Source organism: Canis aureus, chromosome 4, assembly GCF_053574225.1.
Source record: "Canis aureus isolate CA01 chromosome 4, VMU_Caureus_v.1.0, whole genome shotgun sequence".
In the NCBI taxonomy this organism is placed as follows: domain Eukaryota; kingdom Metazoa; phylum Chordata; class Mammalia; order Carnivora; family Canidae; genus Canis; species Canis aureus.
Window position 1 is genome coordinate 37,036,144 of NC_135614.1, and position 24,485 is coordinate 37,060,628.

Genomic DNA, 24,485 nt, shown 5'->3' on the forward strand with positions numbered 1-24,485 from the left:
GGTTAGCAGGTAGCTCTAGCCTTAGTGGTGGAGGGGAAGTGGAGAGGCCAGGTGCTTTTCAGTGAGAAAGCAGCTTTCCTGGTCTGCAGCTTACAAGTCTGTCACTGGAGTGAGTTAGCACACCATCTCCACAGTTGATGTGGAGGTGAAAAACCATTGTACCTACTGAACGCTGAGGAATTAGCATTTCTTGAATGAAACTTTCAGATAGCCCCTATGTGGTTGGGAGGTATGCCCTGGCTCCACGTTAGGACAGAGACCCAATGGCACTCCCCGTCCTGAACTCTGTGCCCAAGGGTCATGTGAGGGCAGCTTTTCAGGCCTCTCCAGGAAGGGCTTGAGAAACCGGCTCCTAAAAAGAAGAAGAAGAAGAAGAAGGAGGAGGAGGAGGAGGAGGAGGAGGAGGAGGAGGAGGAGGAGAAAAAGGAGAAGCAGCTCAAGAAATTTGGAGGGGACTAGAAAGCCTTGTTCACCTGTAGGTGACATAGGCATTCCTGGAGTACACCGTGAGACTAGCGTCGCACCTCAGGTAGTGGAAACAGGTGTCTAAGCAGTGGTGGCAGTGCAAAGGGAAAGCAGGCTACTTCCTGTGAGGACAAATCTCTCCCTGACTAAGCTTACCTGTAGGCCTCTCCTGGAGGCCTTGAGACCCCGCCTTCCAAGGAGGTGTAAGAATGCCTTGGAAATGAGCTGGGCCATGTTCTAAAGCTCAGGCCTTCCTAGAAGGTTAGATTCTCGATAAAGTGAGTTCAAACCTATCTCCCCACAAGGTGTGAAGGGACTGTCCCAAGCGCTGGAGGGCTTCTGGGACACCACAGTTCCTAGACTGCAGCTTTTCACTGGCCCCTTCCATGAGGAAAGTCAAACCTCTCAGCCCAGCAAACTGAGGAGCCTGGGCAGTGGCAAGGCTGTGGGCTTCAGTGTGAGAAACAGGCCCTTCCAGAGGGAACCTTTCCACATGCTCCCCTCACAGTTGAGGGAGGTTAGCAGCTAGGTCCACCCTTGGTGGGCGAGGGGCAAGGGCAGAGGCCAGATACATTTCAATGAGAAATCAGCTTTCCTGGCCTGTACCTGACCAGGAATCTGTCACCGGCGTCAGTTACCACAACTTCTCCACTGTGGTTGTGGAGGTGAAATGGCCCTGCAACCTCCTGAACGCTGAGGAACTATGCTTCCTTGAGGGAAACATTAAGCTAGCCCTTCCTAGGAGGGAGATAGCTCTGGCCCCACCTTAGGCTGCAGACTGAATGGAACTTACTGTCCTGAACCCTGAGCCCAAGGGGCCAGTGAGAACAGCTTTCCACTGGCTTTTCCAGGAAAGGCTTGAGAAGCCAGCTCCTCAGGAAGTTTGGAGGGGCCCCGGAATGTGCTGTCCACCTCTAGCGGCCCTAGGCCTTCCTGGAGTGCTCACTGGAGACTAGCTTCTCATCTCAGGGTGTGGGAATAAGTTTCTCGGCAGCGGTGGTGGCACTAAGGGAAAGCAGGCTACTTTCCTGTGAGGACAAAGCTCTCCCTGACTAAGCTCACCTGTAGGCCTCTCCTGGAGGCCTGTGAGACACTGCTTCCCTAGCAATTGTGGGGCACAATGGAAACGAGCTGGCCTGTGTTCTGAGGCTCAGACCTTGCTAGAAGTAAGCTTTTGAAGAAGGGAGTTCAAATATGTCACCCCACAAGGTGTGGAGGTCAGTACCAAAGCGCCGGAGAGCCTCTGGCACACCACAGTTCCTTGAGTGCAGCTCTCCACTGGCTGCTTCCATGTGGAAAATCGAACCTCTCAGCCCAGCCGACAGAGGAGCCTGGACAGTGGCAAGACATTGGGCTTCAGTGTGAGAACCAGGCACTCCTAGAGGGAACCTTTCAACATGCCCATCCTCAAGGGAGACAGAACGTAAAGACTGCTAACTCTGGGAAACGAACTAGGGGTGGTAGAAGGGGAGAAGGGCGGGGGGTGGGAGTGAATGGGTGACGGGCACTGGGGGTTATTCTGTATGCTAGTAAATTGAACACCAATAAAAAATAAAAAAAATAAAAAAAAATAAAAAAACATGCCCATCCTCACATCTGAGGGAGGTTTGCAGCTAGCTCCACCTTCGGTGGGCGAGGGGCAGGGGCAGAGTCCAGGTACTTTTCACTGAGAAAGCAGCTTTCCTGGCCTGTAGTTGACCATGAATCTGTCACTGGGGTGATTTAGCACAACCTCTCCACAGTGGTTGTTGAGGTGAACTGACCCTGCGACCTCCTGAATGTTGAGGAACTAGCATTCCTTGAGGGAAACTTTCAGCTATCCCCTCCCAGGTAGGAGGTAGGCCCTGGCCCTACATGAGGCTGGTAACCCAAAGAAACTCACTGTCCTGAACCTTGTGAAATGGAAATGCTATCTAGTTGCCTGTGAGCAACAAGCAATCCTTGAGTGCAGCTTTCAACTACCTTCTCACCTAAAGACATCAAAAGAACCTGTGGAGGCTCTAGGGAAATGCAGTCTACTAAACTCTGAGACATAAGCATTCCTGCTCTGCAGCTTTCAACTAGCCTCTTACCTACAGGAGTGGAGGGCCAAAGGAAATGCTATGTAGTGAATAGTGAGACCCCACCATTCCTTGAGTGCAGCTTTCCACTACCTTCTCACTTACCTGCATTAGAACCTATATTAAAAGCACCTCTGGAGACTCGAGGGAAATGCAGCCTACTGAACTCTGAGAAACAAGCATTACTTGCAGGCAGCATCTGACAAGCCTCTAACATATGGAAGTTAGAACCTATGTCCACAGTAGGTGCAGAGGCCCAATGGAAAGACTCAACACTCAGAAAGAAGCATTCCTTAAACACAGCTTTCTTATTAAAAAAAAAAAAAAAAAAAAAAAAAAGACACAGAGAGAGGGGCAGAGACACAGGCAGAGGGAGAAGCAGGCTCCATGCAGGAAGCCTGACGTGGGACTCAATCCTGGGTCTCCAGGATCACACCCTGGGCTGAAGGTGCCACTAAATCACTGAGCCACCAGCGCTGCCCATGAACACAGCTTTCAACTAGACTCTTACCTATGGGAGCTAGAAAGTAGCCTCACTGTAGGTGAGGAGCTACCATGGAAATGCACTGTACTGAAATCTGAGACACAAGCATTCTGGGCCTGCAGCTTGCCACTAGCCTCTCACCCACAGGAGGTACAAGCTAGCTCCACAGGAGTGGAGGGCCTATGGAAATTCTGTGTAGTGAACTGTGAACAACCAGCATTCCTGGAGAGCAGCTTTCAACTAACCCTCTCACCTACTGGCATTAGAACCTAGTTCAAAAGCATCTCTGGAAGCTCAAGGGAAATGCGGCCTACTGAACTCTGAGAAGAAAGTGTTCCTTGAAGGCAGCTTCTGATAAGCCTAGTGTAACATAAGGGAGTTAGAACCTATGTCAACAGTAGGTGTGGGGGCCCAATGGAAAGGCCCTGTGCTCAACTCTCTGAAAGAACCATTCCTTGAATGCAGCTTTCAACTAGCCTCACCTATGGGAATTAGAACCTAGTTCCAGTGTAGGTGAAGAGGTGCAATGATATGCGATGTACTGAACTCTGAGACACAAGCATTCGTGCCCTGAAGCTTTCCACTAACCTCTCACATAAGGGAGGTACAAGCTAGCTCCACAGGAATGGAGAGGCCATGGAAATGCTATGTAGTGAACTGTGAGCAACCAGTGTTCTTTGGTGCAGATTTCCACTATCCTCTCACCTACAGGGATTAGAACCTATATCAAAAGCACATGTGGACATGTGAGGGAAATGCAGCCTACTGAACTCTGAGAAATAAGTGTTCCTTGAAGGCAGCTTCTGACAAGCCTCTAATATAAGGGGGTTAGAACCTATGTCAACAGTAGGTGTGGAGGCCCAATGGAAAGGCCCTGTACTCACCTCTCAGAAAGAAGCATTCCTTGAACACAGCTTTTTTTTTTGTTTGTTTGTTTGTTTTTTTGCAGGTTAAATTTTATTACGTTTCAAATACAAAACATTCCAAAAAGAGAAAAGTGATCTATAATATCTAGGTTCTATAATCAACTACCAGTTAAACAAAACATTTTATCATTCTGTTTTACAACCAGTATAAAGCCAAAAGAATCAAGACAGATTCTTTTTCCAATGGGAGAGTAAGTCTGCTGGGTCAGTAAACTTTGCCAAATAACTGAATGGTCATTTAGGTATGCTTAATTTGAATTTAGTATTTATGTTTACTATGATTAATTTCTATGTTATACACTATTTTCAAGATATCTAAAAATCTCCAAAGCCAAAGTCATCAGAAGCACAATCCCAAGTAGTTTACATTATGGGAAGATTGGGGAAGACAGCTATGTAAGTGCAACAGCTACTTAAATTTGGTCAATACCCTCATCATGATCTGCAATTACAAGAGCCTATCCAATGGGGGTTACAATTTTTGGACTATTTCCCACAATTGCCAAGATTAAACATGATAAGCACTGATTTTACTATGAAAACAAAAATATCAAAAGTTGGGTGGCCCAGGTGGCTCAGCGGTTTAGCACCACCTTCAGCCCAGGGCATGATTCTGGAGACCTGGGATTGAGTCCCACGTAGGGCTCCCTGAATGGAGCCTGATTCTCCCTCTGCCTGTGCCTGTGCCTTTCTCTCTCTCTCTCTCTGTCTCTCATGAATAAATAAATAAAATCTTAAAAATTATATCAGAAGTTTTTGTACTTAGTTCTAACACAACAACTCAAAAAAAGTTCCTCTGAGAACTGAACACAGCTTTCAAATAGCCCCTCACCTATGGGAGTTAGAAGCTAGCTCCACTCTAGGTGAGGAGGTGCCATGGAAAGGTGCTGTACTGAACTCTAGGACACAAGCATTCCACGCCTGCAGCTTGCCACTAGCCTTGTGGAGGTACAAGCTAGCTCCACAGGAGTGGAGGCCCGTGGAAATGCTATGTAGTGAATTGTGAGCAACCAGCGTCCCTGGAGAGAAGCTTTCCACTATCCTCTCACCAACTGGCATTAAAACCTATATCAAAAGCTCGTTTGGAAGCGGAGGGAAATGTGGCCTACTGAACTCTGAGAAACATGCCTTCCTTGCAGGCAGCTTCTGACAAGCCTCTAACAAAGGGAGTTAGAATCTATGTCCACAGTAGGTGTGGAGGCCCAAAGGAGAGGCCCTGTGCTCAACTCTCAGAAAGGATTTCTTAAATGCAGCTTTCAACTAGCCTCTCACTATGAGTATTAACTGATTTCCCATGGTGCTGCCACCATTGTTGAGACACCTGTTTCCACTCCCTGAGGTGACAAGCGAGCTGCCAGGGGGCACTCCAGGAAGGCATAGGGCCCTATAGGTAGACAGCACCTTTCAGGGCCCCTGGGAACCTCCTGAGGAGCTGGTTTCTCAAGCCCTTCCTGGAGAGGCCAGTGGAAAGCTGCCCTCACTGGCCTCTTGGGCCCAGGGTACAGGACAGCAAGTTCCATTGGGTCTGCGGCCTAATGTGGGGCCAGGGCCACCTCCCACCTAGTGGGGGCTAGTTGAAAGTTTCCCTCAAGGAAGGCTAGTTCCTCAGCTTTTAGAAGGTTGCAGGGTTTTTTCACCTCAACAAAAACTGTGGAGAGGTTGTGCTACCTCACCCCTGTGACAGACTCCTGATCAGCTACATGTCAGGAAATCTGCTTTCTCAGTGAAAAGTACCTGGCCTCTGCCCTTGCTCCTCACCCACTGAGAGTGGAGCTAGCTGCTAACCTCCCTCAGCTGTACGGGCTGGGATGTTGAAAGGTTCCCTCCGGGAGTGCCTGGTTCTCGCACTGAAGCCCACAGCCTTGCCACTGCCCAGGCTCCTTGGTCTGCTGGGCAGAAACCTTCCACTTTCCTCAGGGAAAGGCCAATGCAGACCTGCACTGAATGAACTGTGGTGTCACAAAGGCCCTCCAGCACTTGGGACAGTCCCTCTCCACCTAGTGGGGAGACAGGTTTGAACTCCCCTCATCAAGAGGTTAGCCTTCTAGGAAGGCTAAGCCTCAGAACTCAGGGCAACTTATTTCCTTTTTTTTTTTTAAGTATATTTTTATTGGTATTTGATTGGCCAACATATAGTGTAACACTCAGTGCTCATCCCGTCAACTGCCCCCCTCAGTGCCTGTCATCCAGTCACCCCAACCCCCCACCCATCTCCCCTTCCACTACCCCTTGTTCATTTCCCAGAGCTAGGAGTCTCTCATGTTCTGTCGCCCTCTCTGATTTTTCCCACTCATTTTCTCTCCTTTTCCCTTTAATCCCTTTCACTATTTCTTACATTCCCCAAACGAGTGAAACCATATGATGATTGTCCTTCTCAGATTGACTTACTTCACTCAGCATAATACCCTCCAGTTCCATCCACGTCGAAACAAATGGTGGGTATTCGTCCTTTCTAATGGCTGAGTAATATTCCATTCTATACATAGACCACCTCTTCTTTATCCATTCATCTTTTGATGGACACCGAGGCTCCTTCCACAGTTTGGCTATTGTGGACATTGCTGCTATAAACATTGGGGTGCAAGTGTCTCGGTCTTTCATTGCATCTGTATCTTTGGGGTAAATCCCCAACAGTGCAATTGCTGGGTCATAGGGCAGGTCTATTTTTAACTCTTTGAGGAACCTCCACACAGTTTTCCAGAGTGGCTGCACCAGTTCACATTCCCACCAACAATGCAAGAGGCTTCCCCCTTCTCCACATCCTCTCCAACATTTGTGGTTTCCTGCCTTGTTAATTTTCCCCATTCTCACTGGTGTGAGATGGTATCTCATTGTGGTTTTGATTTGTATTTCCCTGATGGCAAGTGATGCAGAGCATTTTCTCATGTGCTTGTTGGCCATATCTATGTCTTCTTTGGTGAAATTTCTATTCATGTCTTCTGCCCCTTTCATGATTGGATTGTTTGTTTCTTGGGTGTTGAGTTTAATAAGTTCTTTACAGATCTTGGAAACTAGCCCTTTATCTGATAAGTCATTTGCAAACATCTTCTCCCATTCTGTAGGTTGTCTTTTAGTTTTGTTGACTGTATCCTTTGCTGTGCAAAAGCTTCTTATCTTGATGAAGTCCCAATAGTTCATTTTTGCTTTTGTTTCTTTTGCCTTCGTGGATGTATCTTGCAAGAAGTTACTGTGGCCGAGTTCAAAAAGGGTGTTGCCTGTGTTCTCCTCTAGGATTTTGATGGAATCTTGTCTCACATTTAGATCTTTCATTCATTTTGAGTTTCACTTTGTGTATGGTGTAAGACAATGGTCTAGTTTCATTCTTCTGCATGTGGATGTCCAATTTTCCCAGCACCATTTATTGAAGAGACTGTCCTTTTTCCAGTGGATAGTCTTTCCTTCTTTGTCGAATACTAGTTGACCATAGAGTTGAGGGCCCATTTCTGGGTTCTCTATTCGTTCCATTGATCTGTGTGTCTGTTTTTGTGCCAGTACCACACTGTCTTGATAATCACAGCTTGTAGTACAACTTGAAATCTGGCATTGTGGTGACCCTGGCTTTGGTTTTCTTTTTCAATATTCCCCTGGCTACTCAGGGTCTTTTCTGATTCCACACAAATATTAAGATGATTTGTTCCATCTCTCTGAAGAAAGTCCATGGGATTTTGATAGGGATTGCATTGAACGTGTAAACTGCCCTGGGTAGCATAGAGATTTTCACAATATTAATTCTGCCAATCCATGAGCATGGAATATTTTTCCATCTTTTTGTGTCTTCCTCAATCTCTTTCAGAAGTGTTCTGTAGTTTTTAGGGTATAGATCCTTTACTTCTTTGGTTATGTTTATTCCTAGGTACCTTATGGTTTTGGGTGCAATTGTAAATGGGATTGACTCCTTAATTTCTCTTTCATCAGTCTTATTGTTAGTGGATAGAAATGCCACTGACTTCTGGGCATTGATTTTGTATCCTGCCACACTGCCGAATTGCTGTATGAGTTCTAACAATCTTGGGGTGGAGTCTTTTGGGTTTTCTATGTACAGTATCATGTCATCTGCGAAGAGGTAGAGTTTGACTTCTTCTTTGCCAATTTGAATTCCTTTTATTTCTTTTTGTTGCCTGATTGCTGAGGCTAGGACTTCTAGTACTATGTTGAATAACAGTGGTGAGAGTGGATATCCCTGTCGTGTTCCTGATCTTAGGGGAAAGGCTCTCAGTTTTTCCCCGTGAGAATATTTGCTGTGGGCTTTTCATAGATGGCTTTTAAGATGCTGAGGGATGTTCCCTCTATCCCTACACTCTGAAGAGTTTTGATCAGGAACGGATGCTGTATTTTGTCAAATGAAAGCGATAGATGCTTTCATTGCATCTATTGAGAGGATCATATGGTTCTTGTTGTTTCTCTTGTTGATGTGATCTATCACGTTGATTGTTTTACAAGTGTTGAACCACCCTTGCATCCTGGGGGTAAATCCCACTTGGTCATGGTGAATCATCTTCTTAATGTACTATTGGATCCTTTTGGCTAGTATCTTGTTGAGAATTTTTGCATCTGTGTTCATCGGGGATATTGGTCTATAATCCTCCTTTTTGTGGGGTCTTTGTCTGGGTTTGGAATCAAAATTATGCTGGCCTCATAAAAAGAATTTGGAAGTGTTCCATCCCTTTCTATCCTTAAGAACAGCCTTAGGACAGACCACTCTATCTAAATAGCCTCTTCAATTTGAAATGTCCTCAATCAATTTTCTCTCTCTCTGACTTGAATGCAGCTTTCAACTAGCCTCTCACATAAGGGAGTTAAAACATCTCTAAAAAGTGGGTATAGAGGCACATTAGAATTGTGCTATACTTAACTGTGAGTCATAACCTTTTTTTGAATGTACGTTTCAATGATCCTCTCACATAAGGTATGAGAACTTATCTGAACCTTAGGGGTTGTGGTACAAGGGGTATGCGATATATGTACTGCTGAGAAAAAAAGTTTTCCTTGAATGAGCTTTCAACTAACTTCTCACTTAAGAGAGTTAGAATATCTCTTATAAGAAGGTATGTAGGCACTATGGAAATGCATTGTTCTTATATGTTAGACACAAGCTTTCCTTGAATGAAGCATAAGGTAGTTAGAACCTATCTCAATACTAGATGGGCAGGGCCAATGGATATGAGATGTACTTAACTCTGAGAAACAAGCTTTCCTTGAATGCAGCTTTCAACTAGCCTCTCACAAGAGGCTTTTAGAACTTATCTCAACAGTCAGTGTGGGCTGGCAATGGAAATGCAATATAGTTTACTGTGAAACAAGCTTTCCTTGAATGAAGCTTTCAAATACACTCTCATATGAGAAATTTCAATGCTATCTCAATAGGTGTGAAGTGCAATGGGTATGCAATATACTTCACTCTGAGAAACAAGCTTTCCTTGAATGCAGCTTTCAACAAGCCTTTCACAGAAGGGACTTAGATCCTATATCAACACAAGGTGTGGAGGCACAGTGGAAATGTGTTATACTTAACTCTCAGAAAAAGGTTACCTTGAATGCAGCTTACAACCAGCCTCCCACAGAAGAGATTTGAAACCAATCTCTACAACAAGTGTGGAGGCACATTGTATATGTGCTTTACCTTACTCTGAGAAACAGGCTTTCTTAGAATGCAGTTGCTAAACACCTTCTCACATGGCAGAGTGAGAACCTCTCTCAACAGTAGGTGTGGAGGTGCAATGGAATTGTGATATACTTAACTCTGAGAAACAAGTGATCTTTGAATGCACCTTTCAACTAGCATCTCACATAAGGCCTATAACCTAGCTCAACAATAGATCTAGAGGTGCAAGGGATATGCCATATATTTAAATGTGAAAAACAAGCTTCCCTTGAATGCAGCTTTCAACTAGCCTTTCACCTATGGGAGTTAGAACCTAGCTCAACTGTAGGTGAGGAGGTGCCATGGAAATTGGCTGTACTTAACTCTGAGAAATAGGCATTCCTGCCCTGCAGCTTTCAACCAGCCTCTCATATAAGGGAGGTAGAAGTGATTTCCACATAGGAGTGGAGGTGCAGGGGATGCCTGGGTGGCATCTGCCTTCAGCTCAGGGTGTGATCTCGGAGTCCTGGGATCGAGTTCCACATTGGGCTTCCTGCATCGAGCCTGCTTATCCCTCTGCCTGTGTCTCTGCCTCTCTGTGTGTGTGTGTATCTCTCATGAATAAATAAATAAATAAAATCTTTAAAAAAACAAAAGGAGTGAAGGTGCAATGAACATGCTATATAGTCAAAGGTTAGAAATACGCATTCCTTGAGTGTAGCTTTACACTACCTCACGCATAAAGGCGTTAGAACATTTATCAAAAGTAAGTATGGAGGCTCCAGTGAAACACGACAGACTTAACTCTGACAAACAAGTGGTCCTTGAACGCAGCTTCTGACCAGCCTCTAACATAAGGAAGTTAGAACCTATGTCCACAGTAGGTGTGGAGGACCAATGGAAAGGCCCTGTGCTCAACACTCAGAAAGAAGCATTCCTTGAACACAGCTTTCAACTAGCCTCTCACCTATGGGAGTTACAACCTACTTCCACAGTAGGTGAGGAGGTGCCATGGAAAGGCACTGTACTGAACTCTGAGACACAGACATTCCTGCTCTGTAGCCTTCCACTTAGCCTTTCACCTAAGAGAGGTGGAAGCTATCTCCACCAGAGTGGAGGAGCCATGGCAATACTATGTAGTTAACTGTGAGAAACCAGTGTTCCTTGAGTGCAGTTTTCTACTCCCCTCTCTCTTCCAGCATTAGAACCTATATCAAAAGAACCTGTGGAGGCTCGAGGGAAATGTGGCCTACTGAACTCTGAGAAACAAGTGTTCCTTTGGGGCAGCTTCTGACAAGCCTCTAACATAAGGGAGTTAGAACCTATGTCAACAGTAGGTGTGGGGGCCCAATGGAAATGTGTACATAACTCCAAGAAACAAGTGTTCCTTGAAGGCAGCTATTCACTACCCTCTCACAGAAAGGCATTAGAACATACATCAAAAATAAGTGTGGAGGCTCAAAGGAAATGTGATATACTTAACGCTGAGAAACAAGCATTTCTTGCAGGCAGCTGCTGAGAAGCCTCTAACATAAGGGAGTTAGAAGCACACACACAGTAGGTGTGGAGGCTCAGTGGAAATGCAGTGTACATAACTCCAAGAAATAATTACTCGAAGGCTGCATTACTCAAAGGCAGCTGTCAAGTTGCCTCTAAGAAAAGGAAGCTTGACTCTATCTCAACAGTAGGTGACTGAGGCGCACTAGAAATGAGCTATACTTAATCTGAGAAAGAAGCATTCTCTGAATGCAGCTTTCAACTAGCTTCTCACATAAGGGAGTTAGAAACTACGTCAACCAGAGGTGCAATGGAAAGGCCCTGTCTTACCTCTAAGAATGACCCCTTCCATGTATGGGATTTCCACTAGCCTCTCACATACTGGTTAAGAAACTATCTGAACAGTAGGTGTGGCGACACAATGGAAATTCAATGTCCTTAGGGTGGCCTGGGGGGCTCAGGAGTTTAGTGCCGCCTTCAACCCAGGTGTGATCCTGGAGACCCAGGATCGAGTCCCATGTCAGGCTCCCTACATGACAGTCCCATGTCAGCCTGCTTCTTCCTCTGCCTGTGTCTTTGCCTCTCTCTCTCTCTCTCTCTCTCTCATAAATAAATAAAATCTAAAAAAAAAAAAAAGACCTATTATCTTAAAAAAAAAAAAAAAAGGAAATTCAATATCCTTAACTCTCAGAAACAAGCATTCCTTGAATGCAGCTTTCAACTAGCTTCTCACATATGGTTCCATCAGGAATGCCCCAACTTTTGGGGAGGAACCAATGCTAGGCTCCCTTGGGGGAGATATTCTAGTCTTCATTTGGTTGGTTTGTTGCTGCAGCTTTTGGTATCTTAGCACAAAAGTGGCCCTATTCTGATTGTAAAGTGAAAACAATGGATGGATGGGATCCAGATGTGGTTATGCTACCTGGCAACTAGAGTTGTTTTCATGAAACAGGGAGATTGGAACATCAGTCTTTCATGACCTCTCCACAAATAGGAGTGAGACAAAGGCTAGAGTTCTTTGGCATCTTGTGTCTATGTGTCCCTATGTATTCTACGTAGGAGAGGTTTCCTCTGCCTCCAGATGCTATTATTGCTAGCATCCGTTTGTAAAGGAACTCTAGCTCATGAGTTGAAAGGCAGACGCAGGTAAAAATCAGGCACCGATCAGGGAAATACAAATCAAAACCACAATGAGATACCACCTCACACCAGTGAGAATGGGGAAAATTAACAAGGCAGGAAACCACAAATGTTGGAGAGGATGCGGAGAAAAGGGAACCCTCTTACACTGTTGGTGGGAATGTGAACTGGTGCAGCCACTCTGGAAAACAGTGTGAGGTTCCCCAAAGAGTTAAAAATAGATCTGCCCTCCAACCCAGCAATTGCACCGTTGGGGATTTACCCCAAAGATTCAGATGCAATGAAACGCCGGGACACCTGCACCCCGATGTTTATAGCAGCAATGTCCACAATAGCCAAACTGTGGAAGGAGCCTTGGTGTCCATTGAAAGATGAATGGATAAAGAAGAGGTGGTCTAAAAAAAAAAAAAAAAAAAAAAAGAAGAGGTGGTCTATGTATACAATGGGATGTTACTCAGCCATTAGAAATGACAAATACCCACCATTTGCTTCAATGTGGATGGAACTGGAGGGTATTATGCTGAGTGAAGTAAGTCAATCGGAGAAGGACAAACATTATATGGTCTCATTCATTTGGGGAATATAAATAATAGTGAAAGGGAATATAAGGGAAGGGAGAGGAAATGTGTGGGAAATATCAGAAAGGGAGACAGAACATAAAGACTCCTAACTCTGGGAAATTAACTAGGGGTGGTGGAAGGGGAGTAGGTCACTGAGGGGGGCACTTGACGGGATGAGCACTGGGGGTTATTCTGTATGTTGGCAAATTGAACACCAATAAAAAATAAATTCATTATTAAAAAAAATCAGGCACCGTACAGCTCAGAAAGTTAAAGAGGAGTCCCAATGTTTTACAAGTTCCCATGTTCTGGGATGAAATTCCCTACATTCGGGACGCCTGGGTGCTCAGCAGTTGAGCATGTGAGCCCAGGATCTGAGATTGAGTCCCACATCAGGCTCCTTGCATGGAGCCTGCTTCTCCCTCTGCCTAGGTGTCTGCCTCTCTCTCTCTCTCTCTCTCTCTCTCTCTCTCTCATAAATAAATAAATAAGTAAAATCTAGAAAGAAAGAAAGAAAGAAAGAAAGAAAGAAAGAAAGAAAGATGAAAGAAAGAAGGAAGGAAGGAAGGAAAGAAAGAAAGAAAGAAAGAAAGAAAGAAAGAAAGAAAGAAAGAAAAAAAGAAAGAAAGAAAGAATAAAGAAAGAAAGAAATTCCTTACATTCAGACTTCTAGGTCACCCCATCAGAAAGATGCCTCCAATGATGGGACCAAGAGGTGGTCTACAGAGATAAGGATAGACCAAAAGTTTACACACCTGACCTGACCCCCTACTTCCCAATAGTCAGAATCATGAAGAAGAGGGGAAACCAGGCCAGGCAGATGCCAGAAATCTGAAATCCACTTCTCCTCCCCAAGCACAAGCACAACCGATGCCCAACCCACTGTCTGCTCCTCCACCTCTTTCAGAGGCCGAAAGTCACCACAGACAAAGCTATATTGCAGGAGGAAAAGACAGGAGACCGAGATGAAGGAACAGGTGGAGGTGGAAGGGTGGAAGGTGATGGATAAGAAAAGGGAAAGAGGGACGCTTGGGTGGCCCAGTGGTTGAACGTCTGCCTTCCACTCAGGGCATGAGGCTGAGGGCCCTGGGAATGAGTCCTGCATGGGGCTTCCCACGGGAAGCCTGCTTCTCCCTCTGCCTGTGCCTCTGCCTCTCTCTGTGTGTCTTTCATGAATAATAAAGAAATCTTTAAAAAGAAAAAACCCCAAAAACTTTACATCTGCCTCAGCCCTCACCTCTGCCTCTCCCTCCCCTGTCTCCCCCTCCCTCTCCCCCTGTTTCTGCCTTATTCCTGTGGCTGGAGTAGTCAACTCCTCTGCCATCCCAGTGCCTCCAGTGCCATCGCCCCCAACCTCCCCACCCACAGCAAGGAGCAAAAATCACCCCAAACCATTGAGCCACCTCCTTCTGAGGTTCACATTGGAGTACCTCCCAAATCAGCAGGCAGGAAGGATGGACTTCCTGGACTGAAACGGCCCACTCAGACTTTCCCACGAGAGCCTGACAGTGGGAGTGGGGAACAAATCAGTTGGCTTTTTAGTGGACACAGAGGCGACATATATGGCTTTCGAGCCAATTCAAGGTTGTTTTATTTGAAAAAGGTGTGTCCTTGGAGCAATCAATGTTACACCTCAAACAGATAACCGGCTTTCTCTCTCACCTCCCAGCCCCCTGGAGTTGTAAAATTGCTTGATTTTTAGTTCCGTCTGACTTACAAGCCGTTAGGGCAGGCGGTGGGTTGTGCTGCACTCCTGTCTCAGTTTGTGAGCCTGAATGGTGTTGATCGAAATAGACCCCTCCGTCAACTTTATATAAAGAAACCATGTTTTCTGTCTTGTTATACAACAAGCACAAAAAAGAAAATGAGAACTACTATGTCCTTGTTCCTCTCAGAGGACTGGGACGCTGGAGGGTCCAGGCCCAAGGGAGGGCCCTACTCAACTTTGCTGTTAACTCAATGGATTAGTTAAATTGTACCTGTTGTGATTTGTCCACATAAACTACTTTAAATGGTCGATTTTGTCTGTCTCATATACTTTCCATTGTTAAGAGCAAATAGTTAAAAGAAAAAATGTTTATAGGTAAACACTTAAAATAGCTTCCAAAATCCTTGGTAACCTGAAAATTTGAAGTTGTGCTAGGTTAATTGATAAATTGGATTGAATTCATCACATACCTACGTCTTTTCAATAGAAGGTAAAATACTAAAGCAGGAGTCACTAAGACACCCATGGTGGTTTTTGTTTTGTTTTCTTGTGTTTTCCTTCCTCCCCCCCATTTCTTCCCCTACCCTTTTTCTTTTTATATTTTGTCTTATTCAGGAAAACTGCAGATACTTAGGTGTGTTAATAAACATGTTTCATGCTTTCTTAAAAATTGTATTATACACACACACACACACACAGCGTTTCTAAAAACTATGACATGTATTCATACGTTTGCCAATCAAAAGAATTCTGGTACAATAGTGTGCCATTGGATCCTGCTGACTTTTCACCAAAGACTGAGGTTTCTAGGACATAAAACTCTGCCACATGGGGGACGCCTGGTGGCTCAGCGGTTAAGCATCTGCCTTTGGCTCAGGGCATGATCACAGGGTCCAGGATTGAGTCTCGCATCCAGCTTCTTGTGGGGAGCTTGCTTCTGCCTATGTCTCTGCCTCTTTCTCTCTGTCTGTCACTCATGAATAAATAAACAAAATCTTTTAAAAAATTCTCTCTCTGTCTCCCTCTCTCCCTCCCCCCCTTCACACAAGCGCTCTCTCTCTAAAGAATGTAAATAAATACAATTTTTAAAAAGTCTGCTACATAGAATCCAGACTGCTGGAAAACGAAACGATAAGGAAAACAACTCTGTGTGTGAGAAGGTAGGAGATGTGTAGAAGAGGTACAAGGCATGAGAATACATTTTTGGTTGAGGGAAAAGAAAATAATCCTGTCCTGAAATGAGCCTGGCTATTTTTTTAATTTTATTTATTTATTCATGAGAGACATAGAGAGAAGGCAGAGATATAGGTAGAGGGAGAAGCAGACTCATTGCAGGGAAACCGATGTGGGACTCGATCCCTGAACTCCAGGATCATGCCCCGAGCCAAAGGCAAATGCTCAACTGCTGAGCCATCCAGGCATCCCAGAGCCTGGCCATTTAGAGAAAGAAAACTTAAGACTGAGTCTGAATGAAAAAGGACATTGTAAAAGGGTTTTTGAAGGAGACTTTTTAAAAAGGAATTGTATGCATGATCTGGACGGACTGAGATTGGAAGAAGTAAGTTTTACAAGTACACTGATATAACATTGAGATTTAGCTCTCCTCTCTGTTAAAATGCCAAGTTTTTCTTGCATTGGTCCTCTTTTTTTTTTTTTTACGATAGTCACAGAGAGAGAGAGAGAGAGAGGCAGAGACACAGGCAGAGGGAGAAGCAGGCTCCACGCACCGGGAGCCCAACGTGGGATTCGATCCCGGGTCTCCAGGATCGCACCCAGGGCCAAAGGCAGGCGCCAAACCGCTGCGGCACCCAGGGATCCCCTTGCATTGGTCATCTACTCTTGAGAAGAGATTGTGAACAGAGGAGAAAAGGCATTTTTTTCTTTACCTGCACAGAACAGCAAGGTTTTTATATTCGTTTTCATCTGGTCTTTTTTTTTTTTTTTAAGATTTCTTTATTTATTCATGAGGTACACACAGAGAGAAAGAAAGAGAGAGGCAGAGACACAGGCAGAGGGAAAAGCAGGCTCCCCATAGGGATCTCGATGAGGGACTCGATCCTGGATCCTGGGATCACACTCTGAGCCAAAGGCAGACACTCAACCACTGAGCCACCCAGGCTCTATCCAGTCTTTACCTATGTAAGAGAGTGAAAACTCAATAGTAAAGGAGCTACATTTTGGTGACAACTCTATAACATCCTGTAGAATCTCCTAGGGTCACCTTGGGAAAGCAGATACTGACATTTTCAGTGTTGTAAGGATCCGTGATCCTTTGTAGGCCCATGCCTTGAAACCTTCTGAGATGTTGGTTGCTTGGTTGGTTGGTTGGTTTGGTGGGCTGGCTGGCTCTTTGCTTGTTTGGTCATTCATTCATCGATTTTCAACAGATTCCCAGAAAGTCAAACCCTAAATAGAGTCTCTTGGCTAAAATATGTAGTTTACCTGCCATGTGAAGTTACATAAGAAGCATTGTCAACCAAATAATAATAAGCGCTCTTAGATTATATTGGGTGCGTGAATGCTGTTGGTGTTTCAAAAACGAAACGAAATTCCTAAAGTTGCAACATGTCCTGATACACTGCCATCACTCGACATTCGGATTGTTAAAATGCTGTGTTACCAAAAAAATCAAATTTTCTTCTCGACTGCATTATAATGAACTCTCATTGGGTCTTTAACCATGTCTATTGTTGACCGCCCTGTCGTTTTCAGGTGTTGCTCTTTTTTTTTTTTAATAATAAATTTATTTTTTATTGGTGTTCAATTTGCCGACACACAGAATAACACCCAGTGCTCATCCCATCAAGTGCCCCCCTCAGTGCCTGCCAACCAGTCACCCCCACCCCCCTTCCACCACACCTAGTTCGTTTCCCAGAGTTAGGAGTCTTCCATGTTCTGTCTCCCTTTCAGGTGTTGTTCTGATGCTCTTGCAAAAATATGGTCCAGCTTCCAGAAGATTCACGAAAAGGACTTTTTGACAAATACTGGTCTCTGGTTACCCTGAGATCATGAAACTAAAGTATGAATTGCTAGAACTAGGTGGCGGGGCAAAATGGTGGAAGAGTAGGGATCCTCAACTCACCTGGTCCCACCAACTTACCTAGATAATTTTCAAAACATCCTGAAGAGCTACAAATTCGACCTGAGATTTATTTTTTTATTTTTTAAATGATTTTATTTATTTATTCATGAGAGATACACAGAGAGAGAGGCAGAGACACAAGCAGGGGAAGAAGAAGGCTCCATGCAGGGAGCTTGGGACCCCAGGATGACGAGGTGGGTCAAAGGCAGGCGCCAAAAGACTGAGCCACCCAGGGATCCCCTCGACCTGAGATTTAAAGAGAGAATAGCCAGAATGCTACAGAGAGAAGGGTTTTTGCTTCTAGCAAGGTAGGAAGACAGAAAAATAAAATAAAATAAAAAATAATCAAGGGAGGAGGGGCACCGTGAGGAGCCGGGCTAAAATGGGGCAGCAAAAGCCTCCAGCATAGGAAAGCCCAGCCCTGGAGAAGTGGGACTTTAAAATTCCGCACTGGATTTTTCCTGGACAGAAAAGTGCTTAGCAGGGAAATCGGACAGAACAGCAGAAGGGGCAGTGAAGCCTCCAGTTTCCCGAGGTTACTTATAGAGGAAGTGCTCCTGGGGGAGAGCACACCACACACTGCGGGCCGAATCTCGGTAAAGGGCTGGAGCGCAGCCCGTGGGGCCTCGGGGAGAAGCTGGTGGGTCAGGTGGGGGCTCCGGAAGGAGGAGTCTGTGCCCTGCTGCCTTTGGGAACCACGGCCCTGGGAGCACAATTCCAGCAGCACAGGCCCCGGATCCCAGGGCGCCCTAGTAGACACAGCCCATGATCCTGCATTCCTCTTGGGACAGATGGAGACGAGGAGGGCACAGGACAACAAGGACTCTCCTGCCGACGCCGGGCGCCCCCAAGCTGTGCAGATCAGCGTCCCCTGCCGCCCCAGGAGCACCTAGGCCAGTGCGGACTGGGAGACTGCGGTAGTTACTGGGGGGAGCTGACTCCAGAGCTGGAGACCTGGCTGCTGCCAGTATTGTTCCTCCTCGTGTCACCTTGTGCTTGGGAGAGGCAGGGCTGCCAGAGAACAGAGGCCTCACGGGATAAACAGCTCCCACTGAGCCCAGCACCTAGCAGGGGATGAGGCATCTCCCCCAGGTACACACACCTGAGAATCAACACAGCAGGCCCCTCCCCCAGACGACCAGCTGGAAGAACAGAGGAAGAGCAACTTCTTGACAAAGCAGTGCTGGAAAGTAACAGGGGATGTCGAGGGATTTAAGCATAGAGAACTAGATGATCCCCCCCTCCTTTTCACCCCCCCTTTCCATTACAACTCATTTTTATATCAGACTAAGAATTTCAAATATTTTTTCTCTTTTCCCACCTCAACTACATTTTACCACCTCTTTATTTTCAAGTTTCTTCCTTTTTGACTTTCATATTTCTACAATTGCATGTCTTAGGTATATTTTCCACTTGTAGATACCCTTCAACATACTTAATTTAACTTTGAGAGATATACGAGATATGGGTTTTTTTGTTTTCTCTGCCTCATTTTGTTCTACAATGTGGAAGTTAATACCTTCTAAAACATGGCCAGCATGCACCCAGAACCAATGGTGCTGGTTGATTCTGTGAGATTATATTCTCTCTTCATTCCCCTTCTGCCCCCCTCTTTTATCTCATTTATGTTTTGGTGGTCAATGGTGGGGATTTCTACAAGTATTGCTGGTTTATATTAATTTGGGATTCAGCATCTTCTAACAACAGAACTTAGTACACTCAGAACCCAGAGGATTACCCTCTAGGACCTCTCAGGTAGACTACATTCTCCCTCCACTACTACTTCTTCACCACCACCATCTCCCAGTCCCCCTACCTTTCTTTTTCTTCTTCTATGGGATCTTTGGCCTTTTATTTTTTACTACTTTGTTTTAAAATTTGTTTTTCACTTTAGTTGTCTTTTTGATTAATTTTGTTCTGATCTTTGTTTTCATTTTCTGGTCTCTGACCCCAACAGAATCATCTAGGGTGAAATTTACTTAGGTTGTGATTGATATTATTGACTCAGCCTGCTCATACAGCCACTCTGTACTGAGCAAAATGACTAGAAGGAAGAATTCACCACAAAAGAAAGAAGCAGAAACAGTACTCTTTGCCACAGTTACAGAATATGGATTACAATTCAATGTCAGAAAGTCAATTCAGAAGTACAATTACAAAGCTACTGGCAGCTCTGGAAAAAAAGCACAAAGGACTCTAGAGACTTTGTTACTGCAGAATTTAGATCTAATCAGGACGAAATTAAAAATCAATTAAATGAGATGTAATCCAAACTGGATGTCCTAATGGCTAGAGTTAATGAGGTGGAAGAAAGAGTGAGCTACATAGGAGTCAAGTTGATGGAAAGGAAGGAAGCTGAGGAAAAAAAGAGAAAAACAAGAGACCATGAGAAAAGCTTAAGGGAAATAAATGATAGCCTCAGAAGGAAGAATCTAGGGATGCCTTGGTGGCTCAGTGGTTTAGTACCTGCCTTTGGCCCAGGGTGTGATCCTGGAGTCCGGGGATCGGGACTTCCTGCATGGAGCCTGCTTCTCCCTCTGCTTGTGTCTGTGCCTCTCTCTTTATGTGTGTCTTTCATGGATAAATAAATAAAATCTTTTAAAAAGAAGGAAGAAACTATGTATAATTGGGGTTCCAGGAAACGCCGAGAGGGACAGAGGTTCAGAGGGCCAGAGAGTAGAGAAGCCCCCCACCCAAAATCAATAACAACCGTTTAACACCTCGACATTTCATAGTGAAACTTGCAAATTCCAAAGATAAAGAGAAGATCCTTAAAGCAGCAAGAGACAAGAGATTCTTAACTTATATGGAGAGAAATATCAGATTAACAGCAGACCTCTCCACAGAGACCTGGCAGGCCAGAAAGGGCTGGCATGATATATTTAGGGTACTAAATGAGAAGAACATGCAGCCAAGAATACTATATGCAGTAAGGCTCTCATTCAGAATAGAAGGAGAGATAAAGAGCTTCCAATATAGGCAGAAACTGAAAGAATATGTGACCACCAAACCAGCTCTACAAGAAATATTAAGGGGGGCCTTGTAAAGAAAGGAAGCCCAAAGAAATAATCCACAAAAACAGGAACTGAATAGGTATTACGATGACACAAATTCATATCTTTCAATAGAAACTCTGAACGTGAATGGGCTAAATGATCCCATCAAAAGATGCAGGGTTTTGAACTGGATAAAAAAGCAAGACCCATCTATATGCTATCTACTAGAGAATCATTTTAGACCTAAGGACACCTCCAGCATGAAAATGAAAGGATGGAGAACAATTTATCATTCAAATGGTCCTCAAAAGAAAGCAGGGGTAGCAATCTTCATATCAGATAAATTAAAGTTTATTCAAAGACTGTAGTAAGAGATGAAGAGGGACACTATATCATACTTAAGGGGTCTATCCAACAAGAAGACCTAACAATCATGAATATTTCTGCCCCTAATGTGGGAGCTGCCAAGTATATCAATAAATTAATAACCGAAGACATACTTAGATAATAACACAGTAATAGTAGAAGACTTCAACATGGCACTTTCTGCAAGTGACAGATATTCTAGGCACAACATCACTAAAGAAACAAGGGCTTTAAATGATACTGGACCAGATGGATTTCACAGATATATACAGAACTTTCTGTCCAAATGCAACTGAATACACATCCTTCTGAAGTGCACATGGAACTTTCTCTAGAATAGACCACATACTGGGTCACAAATAAGGTCTCAACAGATAGCAAAAGATTGGGATTGTCCCCTGCATATTTTCACAATGTTTTGAAACTAGAACTCAATCACAAGAAATTTGGAAGAAACTCAAACACATGGAAGTTAAAGAGCATCCTACTAAAAGTCTACCAGGAAATTAGAGACGAATTAAAAAGATTCATGGAAACTAATGAAAACGAAGATATACCATTCAAAATGTTTGGGATACTGCAAAAGCAGTCCTAAGAGGAAAATACATCACAATACATGCATCCCTCAAAAAAATTGGAAAAAAACTGTAATACACAAGCTAACCTCACACCTAAAGGAACAGGAGAAAGAAAACCTACACCAATAAAACCTACACGAAGCAGAAGAAGAGAGATAATAAAGATTTGAGTAGAACTCAATGAAATAGAGACCAGAAGAACCATAGAACAGTCAACAAAACCAAAGTTGGTTCTTTGAAAGAATTAATAAGATAGATACACCATTAGCCAGCCTTATTAAAAAGAAAAGAGAAAAGACTGAAATTAATAAAATAATGAATGAAAGAGGAGAGATCACAACCAATACCAAGGAAATACAAATGATTTTAAAAATGTATTAGGCAGCTAGATACCAATAAATTAGGCATTCTAGAAGAAACGGATACATTTCTGGACAACCACAAATTACCAAACTGAAACAAGATGAAATAGAAAACCTAAACAGAAGGCAGCCCCGGTGGCTCAGCAGTTTAGCACCGCCTTTAGCCTGGGGTATGATCCTGGGGCCCCAGGATCGAGTCCCACGTCGGGCTCCCTGCATGGGGCCTGCTTCTCCTTCTGCTTGTGTCTCTGCCCCTCTCTCTCTCTCTCTGTCAAAAATAAATAAATAAATTTAAAAATCTTAAAAAAAAAAAAAAAGAAAACCTGAACAGGCCAATAACCAGTGAGAAATTGAAACACTCATCAAAAACCTCCCAAGACACAAAAGTCTAGGGCCAGATGGCTTCCTAGGGGAATTCCATCAAACGTTTAAAGAAGAAACCATACCTATTCTACTAAAGCTGTTCAGAAACATAGAAAGAGATGGAATACCTCCAAACTTGTTCTATGAGGTCAGCATCACCTTGATTCCAAACCCAGACAAAGACCCCACAAAAAGGAGGAGGAAATGTCGGGATACCTGCACCCCGATGTTTATAGCAGCAATGTCCACAATAGCCAAACTGTGGAAGGAGCCTCGGTGTCCATCGAAAGATGAATGGATAAAGAAGATGTGGTCTATGTATACAATGGAATATTCCTCAGCCATTAGAAATGACAAATACCCACCATTTGCTTCAACGTAGATGGAACTGGAGAGTATTATGCTGAGTGAAATAAGTCAATTGGAGAAGGACAAACATTATATGGTCTCATTCATTTGGGGAATATAAGTAATAGTGAAAGGAAATAGAAGGGAAGGGAGAAGAAATGGGTAGGAAATATCAGAAAGGGAGACAGAACATAAAGACTCCTAACTCTGGGAAATGAACTAGGGGTGGTGGAAGGGGAGGAGGGCGGGGTGTGGGGGTGAATGGGTGACGGGCACTGAGGCAGGCACTTGACGGGATGAGCACTGGGTGTTATTCTGTATGTTGGCAAATTGAATACCAATAAAAAATAAATTTATTATTAAAAAAAAGAAAAAGAAGATGTGGTCTATGTATACAATGGAATATTACTTAGCCATTAGAGACGACAAATACCCACCATTTGCTTCGACGTGGATGGACCTGGAGGGTATTATGCTGAGTGAAGTAAGTCAATTGGAGAAGGACAAACATTATATGGTTTCATTCATTTGGGGAATATAAAAAATAGTGAAAGGGAATAAAGGGGAAAGAAGAAAGAATGAATAGGAAATATCAGAAAGAGGGACAGAACATGAAAGACTCCTAACTCTGGGAAACGAACTAGAGGTAGTGGAAGGGGAGGTGGGCGGGGGGTGGGGGTGACTGGGTGATGGGCACTGAGGTGGGTACTTGACGGGATGAGCACTGGGTGTTATTCTATATGTTGGCAAATTGAACACCAGTAAAAAATAAATTTATATTAAAAAAAGAAGTTGTGGCCTATATGTACAATGGAATATACTCAGCCATTAGAAAGGACGAATACCCATCATTTACTTCAATGTGGATGGAACTGGAGGGTATTATGCTGAGTGAAGTAAGTCAATCGGAGGACAAACATTATATGGTTTCATTCATTTGGGGAATATGAAAAATAGTGAAAGGGAATAAAGGGGAAAGAAGAAATAATGAATAGGAAATATCAGAAAGGGGACAGAACATGAAAGACTCCTAACTCTGGGAAATGAACAAGGGGTAGTGGAAGGGGAGATGGGTGGGGGGAAGGGGTGACTGGATGACAGGCACTGAGGGGGGCACTTGATGGGATGAGCACTGGGTGTTATACTCTTAGTTGGCAAATCGAAGTTCAATAAAAAAAAGTTAAAAAATAGAGTGGTCTGGGAAGAATTTCTGTAGAATTGATGTCTAAGCTGTACCGAAATTAAAAGGCGGGAAATGTGTAGGGTTAGGCAGCCTTCTAGGAGGAATGAATGGTGTGGAGGAAGAGCTTGTAGTATGTGATGACTTGCAAGGAAATTACTGTGGTTAGAGTGTAGTGAGAGATGAAGATGGGACATGAGGGGAAGAGAGAGTGAGTGACAGCCAGGGGCCCATCACATAAAGTCCCTCAAGCTATGGCACACAAATTGGATTTTACTTTGAGGTCATGAAGATTTTCAAGCACAAGGTGATCAACCTAATGTTTGTTTTTTTTTTTTTTTTCAACCTAATGTTTTGAGATGATCACTCTGGATGCTTTGTAGAGGTTGAAAAGCAATGGAGACAGGAGACATTTGGGAGCCTCTGGAAGCAGTACAGCTGAGGTTGAGGAGGCTTGGATGCAGGTGGAGAAAGCTGTGGTAGAGAAGAGATGGATCTTAGAGGTAGACTGGCCAGGGCTCAGTGGTGGGTGCCTGTGTGAGAAAGACCAGGAACTAAGATTTACTCATAGGCTTCAAGTCTGAGCCTCTGGATGCCTACTGGAACAAATCCATTGAAAGGATTTGGGCTATGGGCTCAGTCAGGTGAGCATCTGCCTTCGGCACAGGTCATGTCCCAGGATCCTGGGATTCGGCCCCTCATTGGGCTCCCTGCTCAGTGGGAGGCCTACCTCTCTCTCCTCCCTGCTTGTGCTCTCCCTCACTATCTCTGTTTGTCTCTCTCAAATAA